The 11,847-nt window shown below is 35.9% G+C and overlaps 1 long non-coding RNA gene across 1 annotated transcript; it reads right to left on the reverse strand.

Annotated features, from left to right (window-relative positions):
• Nucleotides 1–4,401: 4,401 nt before the first annotated feature.
• LOC143222667 (uncharacterized) lies at nt 4,402–9,693 on the reverse strand. The gene is made up of 2 exons (XR_013012404.1): nt 9,514–9,693; nt 4,402–9,461 (listed from the first exon to the last, which is right to left on the reverse strand). It is a non-coding gene; the product is annotated as an uncharacterized LOC143222667 (long non-coding RNA).
• Between the last annotated feature and the right edge of the window lie 2,154 nt (nt 9,694–11,847).

Genomic DNA, 11,847 nt, shown 5'->3' on the forward strand with positions numbered 1-11,847 from the left:
TCTGAAAATCGCGGGTTTGAATCCCTGTCGCACCAAACATACTCGCCCTTTCAGCCGTGGGTGTGTTATACTACGACGGTCAATTCCACTATTCGTTGGTAAAAGAGAAGCCCAACAGTTGGCGGTGGGTGATGATGACTAACTGATCTTCCTCCAGTCTTACACTGCTAAATTAAGGACGGCTAGCGCATACATCCCTTGTGTAGCTTTGCGCAAGATAAAAAAAAAAAACACAAGAAAACAAACACATCGGATATCGTAGAATTACCACCAGCAGGGGCGTAGATCTGGGGAATACATCCCCCCTTCATTTTAGGTAGGGGACGGTGCATACAATCATCTCTCCCTACAGTTTGGTCAGTTGAATTGTTTTATTGCATCACAGGCTCACAAATTTGTGTTTGTTCTTGTGATTCTCGTGTTCTTGCCAATCGAATTACATAATTGGGCTTAGATGTAGGCTTTTTCAGTAACCTAAATGTACATCTTTAATATAGGCATGGCCGAGCGCGTTAAGGCATGCGACTCGTAATCTGAGGGTCGCGGGTTCGCGTCCGCGTCGCGCTAAACATGCTCGCCCTCCCAGCTGTGGGGTGTTATAATTTCACGATCAATCCCACTATTCGTTTGTAAAAAGTGTAGCCCAAGAGTTGGCGGTGGGTGGTGATGACTAACTGCCTTCCCTCTAGTCTTACACTCCTAAATTACGGACGGCTAGGTGCAATGGGCTAACAACCTACTCACTTAAAAACCTGTAACGGAAACCGCAGTGATTGCGGCCCTATGTTCCTTAAGGAATTGAGTGGCAGATGATAATGATGAATATAGGCATCTTTCTAAACTTTTCGATCTCAGCGATAGTTCGTAAGTATCATTCAGTAACCCACGTATACATGCAAGGCTTGCAAGCACTATCACAGAATCTACCTACGTCTTGTACGTGGTGTAAGATTAAGTAAACTTTTCATCACAACAGATTGAACAGAGCATGAAATTCGAAAATATCACTCCCAAGCATAAACTCCTGTTATTTAGATCTGGTAGGCAATTTGTAGCTTGTAGCTGCGTCAATCTCGTGTGTATATTGTGCGGTTTTCCTAAGCCATTTGTTCTTATGAATGTCCAGCCAGTTTTATTGTCGAACATCTTACTCTCCTTAGCTGCCGAAGTCGCTGACCATAGTGTACGTTTAGTGTACAGTTAACGACAGGTTCGGGCTGCTTGGATCCAGACGTGCCCTACATCACCTCCCCCCCCCTACGCTCCCTTTAGTTTGAGCCTCGATTTTACAACAGGGCTCATTCGATCTGTGTTTGTGGCCCTCATTAATCCATGAAATTTCAAATTATCACTGCCCTCTAATAAAGTGCTTGTGCTTTACGATAATACGGTTTTATTTAATAGACGTGCTTATAGACATTATATCACAACGTGTTTGATGAGCTTTTAACAGAAATATAATATATTTGTGATTGTTTAAGTATTTTCGAGAAACTTGCAATTACTTGTGTTGTAACTATCACACATTATTGTCCAGCGATGCCCAGGTGGTCAGTCGGCTCGGTAGTCCACCTAAGTGGTTGCAAAAATCATCCTACCCCATCGGGTGTATAAAATCTACGACCCTGTTACAAATAGACTTATTTTCTTCGCTAAGACTAATAATCTCCTGGCAAATATTCAGAAAGCCTCCCGACGTCAAACTGCTAATCACCTCGTTTGAGTTACTGAATCTCCATTTCAAACTTTTAACCGGAATCAGGTAGCCGTATTCCTTGATGTCAGGCAAGCTTTTGATTCGGTGTGGCATAACGCTCTCCTCTATAAGCTTTTCTCCATGAACAGTCCGTATACCTTTACCCGTTGGATAGGTAGCTTTCGCCAGAGTTAAAGTTAACAATGAACTCTCTCACTCGTTTCCCATATTAGCGGGAGTCCCCAAGACTCCGTGCTCAGCCCTTTGCTATACATTCTCTGTGAATGGCATTCCTTTCCATGCCATTACTCACACTCATGATTCACAAAACGCCGATGGCATAGCTGTTTGGAGTACGTCTACTAACCCGCTAATCGTGTACAGACTACCATCACGCAATGGTGCGACAACTGGCAGGAAGCACTTAATCCTCACAAATCTCAAGCCATTTTATTTTATAGATGCTTTAAAAGTAAAAGAAAAGAATGTCCAAGGCACAACTTAAAGTCCATAATACTGTGATCCTCTTCTCAAAATCTGTTAAATTTCTAGGTGTCCATTCTAATTCTAAACTCACTGGCCAACCCATATTAACATGATTGCATCACGTTTCAGTCAACGCATCTCCTTCCTTTGAAGGATTAGCGGTATAAACAAACGTACCCCTCAAACTATGATATTCGAATAAATTAGACCCCTCGGTCGAGTACAGTTGCATGCTACTCTGTAACATGCCCGACTCTCTCACCAAAAAAATTACAAACATTACAATACACGGCTACTAGGACTGCCTTCCGTTTGCCATGCTACACTCCCCATTGTTACCTCGATAAAATACACAACATATCACCTATTAAAACACGTTTACTTCAACGAGTCACTAAATTTTACAACCAAGCAGTAAACCATAACTCGCTTACAACCCAGTTTACCGATCTATCAGCTACCCCCTCCTCTTGGCAAACGCACATTTCACCCAATAATACTCTCAACTTTATTTACTAATGTCTTTTATCTCAATTTAGTTATGATTATCTTGTCCAATTATCTTTTTTCTTTACAGGTCAAGCACTAACCAGATATATTTTTCGGCAGAATCAAGAACTATTAACTCCCAACTTTAGTTTAGACCTTCCCATCCATATATATTTTGGCATATGGTTTGTGAAAGTGGGTTTCTCTCGTGGCACTCCCGTTTTCCTTCCACAGCTAAATTATCAGGTATTAGAATTAACCGATCCCTGACCTCGTATTTCTTTGTTTTTTTCCATGGAGTCAATGTTTAACCTCTCGCAAAACACCAATGGACCTTTGCCACCAGTTGACTGCATAATCTCGTTAACTTTAAATGTTGTAGGTATAGATATTAATCACCAGCCCAACTAAATCTAACTTCGCGTGTAGGTCGAAGAGGTCTCTTTTGAGCGCCCTCGATTGCTTTGCATCTCTTCTTGAGATGCAAAGTGTGAAATCGAAATACCCGCCACGAATTTTATTTTGTATTTTAATGTTTTTTGGTTGTTTTTTTTTCAAAATTTACTGCTTCTAGGTTAAGTTCTCTCCGAGATATAGTTGATTAATAAGTAATGAATCAAAAAACTTATTCGATATAACTTCTTTCATAATTGCTTATAAAATTTAATTCTTTTCGAGCATGTAACATTAATCGTACGATTTTTTATTAGAAGACTGGTAAGAGATTTCGATGACTTAACATCAAAATATTGACATGAGCATTTAACTTTGACCTGTCGTTTGTACTAAATAACAAAAGGATGGGAGTACTTAAGGAAACTGAGATTACATCATGTCTCTGGAATATAACTTAAGTAAAGGAGTTAAAATTGGTGTCCTCATTTGTCTTGAAAGTGCTCATGGTGTGTTTTTGTGGAAGATTCAAGTCAATTGATAAGGTATTTATCGACCTATAAAATGGGTCAGGATTACCATGAGCCATTATTTTCAGCTATCCGTGTCAAAGGTGGCTTCAATAACAACCCCACTGATCAACAATTCATGGCTACACAGAAAGGCTATTTTCATATCACAGTAGAGTGGGAGACCTGGGCAATTATACCCTCAACAACAAAAACATTTGTACTGTGTTAATTGATGTTGATGTTGTAGCTGACGCTCCCACTGTCACTGCATGTTCAGATATTTCAGTCATAAAAAATATGACCTACTTTATTAAAAGTCAGTCATAAATGGGCATGATTATGCTAAAGTACCAAATTTAATAAACTGTATTTTTACAAGGACATATCAATGTTCTATAATGGAGAGTATAAAGTTTGAATGGTTAACAAAAAAAAACAACTAGAAAGCTTGTGTTGTGGTGTACACATTGTCCAATAAAGAAAGAAAAGCTTTTGTACCTATAAACGACAGAGAGGCTTGAAAAAGGTATCTTCAAGTGTTGTAAAAATATGTAAGGAAATTGAAGAATGTGTTCATCATTTATTAAAGTCTGCATGTGATAACCTTCCATAACCAAGTTGTATTTTGTCTCTAATTTCTTCTGATGTACTCTCAATCTTTCAAATGTGAATCTGTTTCTAACACTTAATGATTGCATGTTTGATACTGTTGTTATCAACAACCATTCACATCTCTGATAAAAGTTGTTTCTCAATTCTTTGTTAAGATAATACTATACTATCCACGGAAACAGTTCAATGATAAACTAACAGGACGAAACATAATTTGAGAATTGTCAGAATTTATTCTTTTTAAGCACCAGTAACAATACTTTTAATCCTGAGACACAAACTGTAAGAGTGTGCATAAATAAAAGTCATTTTTAGACCCACACTTTACAGTTGTAGTAATAAACTACCAGATGCAACACAGTGTGTGTGCTTCAATTTTGCAATTGAATAACCATCCGATAAAATCTGTTTAAACTTTCAAACTGCTGCCACACTGAGACAGATCATAAACTAAAAATACTCAACAACGATCTGTAGTTTTACAGCCGGATAATGGAAAGTGTCTACGTTACTTTTTCCTCTACCCACAGCTTCTAAGTCACTTTCATTACTTGACAGAGGGTCCGGTTACATTCTTCACGAAGAACTTTACATGCACGTGTCAGTAAAGGAAAAGTATTTGACCTAACTTTATGCCCTTTTGTTAATGTATATATACGCTTGTTCGACCCGTAAGACTCGCTGATTGTTATTAGATTTTCCAGGCTTCAGATACTCAGATGTCATTTTAATATTACGTCACTATAAACCTTCTCTTTCCCAATATCATAATAGTTTACTTTACAACTCTTTCTATTAGATTTTGGAGTCCGGGCTAGTAGATCTCTGGATTTTGGAGCTATGGAATCTACTTCGATTCCGCGCGATACTGTAAAATATTCCCTACACTATAATATATTGGTGCGTTATAAGAGTGACAGTGCATCCCTTAGCGGGCTTTGCATCGCCTGGTGGTTAGTGCCCTAGACTCGCAATCTGCTGGTCACATGATCGAAACCCGTACTCGAACGTGGTCATCCTTTCAGCCTTCGGAGCGTTGTATGTGACGATCAATCTCGCTTTTTGTTGGTAAAGAGCAGCCCAACAGTAGACGGTAGGTGGTGTTGAGTTAATTGTTATCTTCTAGACTATCACTTCAATATTAGGGACGGCTAGGCTTGGTGGTTTTCTTAAAAATATAAATACTTTAATAGGAAACAGAACCGTTTACACGTTTTATTCATTTATTCCAAAAATCTGACTTCGTAGAAATTAGAATCAAACGGTATTCTAACCCACGCGTCTGGAGAATCGGAGGTTCCAATCCTGACAGGTTCAGTTTTTACATCTGGTTACTTCGGTTCTGAATAAACTAATGTTTAAAATAAGCAGTTAATCATAAATACAAACTTTAAGCGTGTTTTCAGTTTGTCTTTTATCGTTGCAATATCAAACGTTTAAACGTCCATACGTTATGTTGTCTGTCAGAACCAAAAGGAAACAGCTGTTTCAAGGCTGACTTAACAGTAATCCTCTCAACCTGTCTTTACTGTATTAAGATGTAATTAACTCTGTCACATATCTGTAAACCTAACCACATATTATTCTCTGTATATTGTGTAAAACAAACCGAGGGAAGTATTCAGCCAGAAAACTTAAACAGAAAACTAAGTTCGAGCAGAGTCTGTCTTCACCCAACTGATTAATTTGTCGGTTATGACTATCAAAGGTTGTACGTCAAAACCAGTTTATCAATGTTCAGAATCAGAAAACATCAAGTGTGTCTTGCATATTCATACAACATGAAGTGTATGTGTGTGTTTCTGGTACTATCCTTGGCTCATAATTCAATTAGTTTTAAGCCTAACGCAAACATACGGTGCCCAAGCCTTAAGTCGTTCATTATTTTTGTAACTCAAAGATTTTATTGTTACGAGGTCGCTGTAACCAATTAACTACTTTCAGGTTTGGCCCGGCATGGCCAGGTGGGTTAAGGCGTTCGATTCGTAATCCGAGGGTCGCGGGTTCGAATCCCGGTCGCGCCAAACATCTTAATGCTCGCCCTTTCAGCAGTGGGGGCGTCATAATGTGACGGCCAATCCCACTATTCGTTTGGAACGTTGTTTCAATTCTAACACAGTTGTTCCTACTCATTACACTTCTCCCTTCGTAACTGGAAAAGAAAAACATTTATTTAAGTTGTTACACGGATACTGCCATAGCTTGTCTCTATAATATTAAATAGAACATAATACAACATTCACACTTTACTGTAACTTTACCTTCTGTGGATCGTTAAAATGTGACACAGAGAAGCCCAACACCAAGAGACTGAAATGGGCGAGTACACTTATAGATTATATTAACAGTACCTTGATGACAGGTGTATAATAACAGGAAAACTGTTGGATAAGCCAAGAAAACGCATAGATAAAAAGAAGAAAGACTGGTAGATAAAGACACAAAAACTAATAGATAAAGACAGGAAAACAGCCTAATAAAGATAGGAAGATGGAAAGGTAAAGACAGCTGAACTTTTAACACATTGAAGCACCTCTTATTGTTATTGTTGATCGGTTGTGACTGATGAACAATGATTTTATTTATTTTTCGTCTTAAAATGAAAATATATAAAATAACTAAAAGGTTATGAATAAATCTGAGGAATTAGAAAAATTAAAAACAGAGCACTTTGCAACAGATGAGATCACAAACAAAATGTTAGAATACCAAAAGAAATGAATACAATGAATACAGCAATATACTATTCTCTATCACACACAAGTGAGATCCTTATGGAATACAGCAATATGCTGTTCTCTATCACACACAAGTGAGATCCTAATGGAATACAGCAATATGCTATTCTCTATCACACACAAGTGAGATCATAATGGAATACAGCAATATGCTATTCTCTATCACACACAAGTGAGATCCTAATGGAATACAGCAATATGCTATTCTCTATCACACACAAGTGAGATCCTAATGAAATACAGCAATATGCTATTCTCTATCACACACAAGTGAGATCCTAATGGAATACAGCAATATGCTATTCTCTATCACACACAAGTGAGATCCTAATGGAATACAGCAATATGCTATTCTCTATCACACACAAGTGAGATCCTAATGTAATACAGCAATATGCTATTCTCTATCACACATAAGACACCTTTCTTTTAACACCTTTCTTCATTTACAGGAGGCTACTATTTAGAATACCTTGGTGTCTTCTTCAACTACCATCTCAGCCGAGCTTAGCCTTTTCTCCTTTGCTTGTAAATTGTGGAGTGCAATTGCTGTAATTTTAATAGCAAGCTAAAATTAGCTAGTCTTTATGTGAGTCTTCAGAATACAAACAGTGATCTTTCTTTACCTTTGTTTGGTAGTAATGATAATATTTTTACAGTCTAAAGTTTTGGAAATAATTATATGAAAATGAACTGCACTGTAGTTTAAACTGTAGTTGGTTGTTATGTAATAAATTTAAAGTGCAACACCTATAAAAATGCAAGCAATCATACTCTCTTCAGTAGTAATGGTAATAATCCCCTAATAGCTCATAATACTGGAGATCAAAGTTGTAGTTGGCTAAGAATATTCTATGCAAAACATTGTGGTTAGGCTTTCTATTTTTGTAGAATATGGTATGTGATACTGGTGTTGTTAATAACAAAAGTTGAGGTAGAAAACTAAAATGAAGTATTTTAGTGTATATTCTTTATGTGATAGGTGAAGGTTGAATACAGATCTTTTCACTGTGTTACCCCAGCTGGAAATGGATTAAGAGGAGCTACTCTTCAATGTAGAAATGGAATCTCAGTTCCATGCTGTAAAGGTTGCATGTGAGGGTCTTCCTCATTCAATTTAACATATGAGGAGCAGGAATTGTGCTGAAGGGAAGAGCATAAAATTGAAAAACACAATTGTGATGAACAAACTGTATCAAATGTCTAGAGGATGGAGCAATCAGGATGTGGTCATCCACAGTTCAGGTGAAAATGGCCAATGGAGAGAAAAGAAATCTTCTATCTAAAATTATGGAACAGCCAAAGATCAGTTGAAGGACAATAGGTGTTACTGGACACCAGCCCATGGTCTTCTTAAGGAGCACAAAGAGACAAAAGTAAAACCCAAAAAAAGTTTTATACTTCCTTGACAGTATCTTTGGCCACAAGATCTTTTATCACATCCTTGAAAACAAAGATAGATTGTGGGTCTGAAGGAGTAGAAAATAAAATGAGAAGAGAAAAAATGAAGTGGAAAGAAAGAAGGTGGATGAGAACTTGTAGAATTAACATGTAAGTGCAGAAGAGTGACAAACAGATGTGTGTCTATTGGGCATGACCAAACAGGATAGTTGCTGACAAGAAATGGAACAAATCTGACACTGAGTAGTGGGAGGACAGGAAGAAGGGGAAAGTTTTAGAGGTGAAACAAATATATTAGAATAGACTGAGCCTGTCAAGGAACAGCAAGGCTGTGAAAGATGAGAAATCAGAGAAAGTAAATAAGGCTGATGCCATGCTGCTTTGGCCCATGGACTCCAGAGAATTAAGAACACCACTAAAGACATCAGGTCAAAAAAAGGATAAGAAGTAGGTAGTCATGCAATGGTAAGGAGTGTATCCTGACCAAACAGGTCTCAACAGTAGAACTAAGTAAGTAGGTTACAATATGTATGTAAAAATGGCTGGTATGGGTTGAGAAAACTCTATGTTGTTCGCTCCTCTACATAGAATTTTCTCAACCCATACCAGCCATTTTAACATATATATTTTTCTCTACAAGTGGGTTTTCTCATCATCATGAATCAAACAGGGTACAGGTCATCATGGTCAAAAGAGGGGAATAAATCTCTAAAAATCATTCTGAAGCACAATGAAGTACCTCAGACATAAAGTATAGAAAGGAAAAATACCATAGAAGGGTGCAGAAAAGAAATTGCAAAAACTGGAAACTAAAGAGCTAAACAGAGGAGAAGGGTTCACTCTCTAAGCAGATACAGATCTCAAAAACAGACAATCTAAAAAAGGGAAAGAACAAACAGTTGTAAGTTAGGACATGGAAGTGTGAAGGTCAAGGCATGTGGGAACATATGCAAAGCTATTCAAAAAGAGGAATCAGCATGAACCCTACTGTCAGGTGAGGTAGAAAGCATTAAATAATCACAAGGATTATAATCATTGAGCAAAGAACATGATGATCACAACACACAGGTTGAAGAGAATGAAAGCAATATGATGCATGATGGATTCCACAAAATGCTGTACAATGGTAGCAACCTCCTCCACAATAAACAAGCTTCCCCACAAAATGCTGTACAATGGTAGTAACCTATTCCATAATAAACAAAGTATAAATAAAACTTGTGTGCATAACACATCGCCCATGCAAGACATATTTGAAGTAATTATTCCTTGAAAATTCAGGACAAAAATTAAAGCTTTTGTAACAACAACAACAACCAAAAAAAAGCAAATCAAAGTTTCATAAAGAAATAAAAATCTCATCCAATTCAACTCAAAAAAAGTTTTAACAGGTCTGCTGAGGAAATGAATGAAGTTATCACGAGTGCAAGCATATAGGGGAATTTACTGCACATGTATGTTGTGTTGCCCTCCTTTTGTTGGAGAACTATTGTTTCATGATGTCATCATGCACCTTCATGGTCCACATTAAACACACAACTTTAGATAGGATTTAGCACAAGGCTAGTGGCATGTAAATCTGATAGACTGAAATGTGAGCGAAATAGCAGTTTTGTGTATGATAGCAAGTATTCTCTCAGTAACTGTCATGTTGTGCTCAAAGCAAATTTAGTAACTATTTTAACTTGTGTTCTCACTTGGGAATGAGCATACAAATTTACATATAAATTACATTTAGGTAAAAATACTAGATACATGTGTTAACCTAAATGTGGTTGTTCATAAGGAGTTTTGAGCATTAGGAAAATTTTAATATAATTAATATTGAAAGGATACACTTAAAAGCAGTTCTACAGCAAACAACATTGTTTTTCTCCAACATGATAGTTTCCCATAAGCTCTGAGAGTTAGACACCTAATATAAAAGATTAATTTTAATATTAGAGATATTTTATTTCATGGGTACATCAACAATGTAATAAGTTTTACAATACATGACAAATGTGTGTTATGAGTCATAAAGATATATATACCAATAGTTTATGTTCTAGTTTCTATAAAAAACAAAGATATACTGGACATTTAGTCAACAGCTTCAAAACAAATCAAGTTTTTGCATCTGATTCAACAAGCAGAAATAAAATTTTATAATAAATATTAAAAACACAGTAATATCAAAATACATCTTTCATTACAGTATTGCCTTAAAACTCCAACACCAACATTAAAACCTGAAACAGTTGGATCACAATATTCTGATTAACTTAAAAATAAACATTATTAAGTGTAACAATATAATGATAGGTACAATAAACATAATACATACACAGATTCAATATTTTTAAGAGAAGATATTATAAAGAAAGGATCAAAGATAAGTACAAATATTGCATCTTTTAAAATAATAATAGCAACCAAATAAAAACAATGAGAAACTGTTAATGGTTAAATATGAAGGGGTTGATGTTATTAGAGGCTTTCTTTAATAAAAGCTCCATAATCTGGAGTTGAGAATTTTATTTAAACTTTTCAAGAAATATGGGGTAGTTGTTATTCTCATAGTATAACTGGATACAAGGACTTAGCTAGATTATTTAAGTGATATCTACTCCTAGTTAAATTCCATGTGTTCATTCATGTATTTGTAGGTAACATGTAGACTGTCTCCAGCTTTAAATCATTAGTACAACATAATACAAAGGAGAGATGTTAAACTTCAAATTATAATGTATACTAAACAATAACTACAAAGTATAATTGATATGTCTGTAATTAAAAATAAAGTTTTTAATCATATGATGAGTATCTTATTACACACTAGTGAGGACTTCTCAACAGAACTTAACAATATTTTATTGTATAAATGTGTGTGTGTGTTTTTATATACTGTCCCTTTAATCCAGTACACAGGAATGGTGCTTTTATGTAAATAATGTAATGAAATATGTATACTTCACAGACAGTAAACAAATTTGTGACTGAATTAGGAAAATAATTTCTACTATCTTTAAAGTTCACTCATCTTGTACTTACAAAAAACTGAGAATAAGCATTCATTGACAAAACTACATGAGTGAACAAACCTACAAAAATGCTTGAACAATTTAGAACTTATTAAAACAAGTGCAGTCTTCAATAGATCATAGGGTGACAAAAGTATACATGAAAAAAGCTCTCAATATTTGTTTTCCCTTTTCCAAATGTGTTGTTGAATCACTTGAGAGGAAATTTAAACTCAGAATGTCCAAGCAGTTAGTAATAAGTACACCAAAACCTTTTAGACTTTAGAAAGTGAAAATAAAAACAAGTTGGCTGGTGTGATTTTTATTCAAAATTAAATTCATAGATCCAAATAGATATTTATAACAAAGGAATTCACACATTTACACTTATAATGCACTTAGTAAAACTGCATGGTTGTTATATTAACCTAAAGAAATTCACACTAAAAAATTAATACTTTACACAAAAAAACTCACATCTTCATCCCAATTAAGGTCTGCACACTAAAGTGATAAAC

Source organism: Tachypleus tridentatus, chromosome 8, assembly GCF_004210375.1.
Source record: "Tachypleus tridentatus isolate NWPU-2018 chromosome 8, ASM421037v1, whole genome shotgun sequence".
In the NCBI taxonomy this organism is placed as follows: domain Eukaryota; kingdom Metazoa; phylum Arthropoda; class Merostomata; order Xiphosura; family Limulidae; genus Tachypleus; species Tachypleus tridentatus.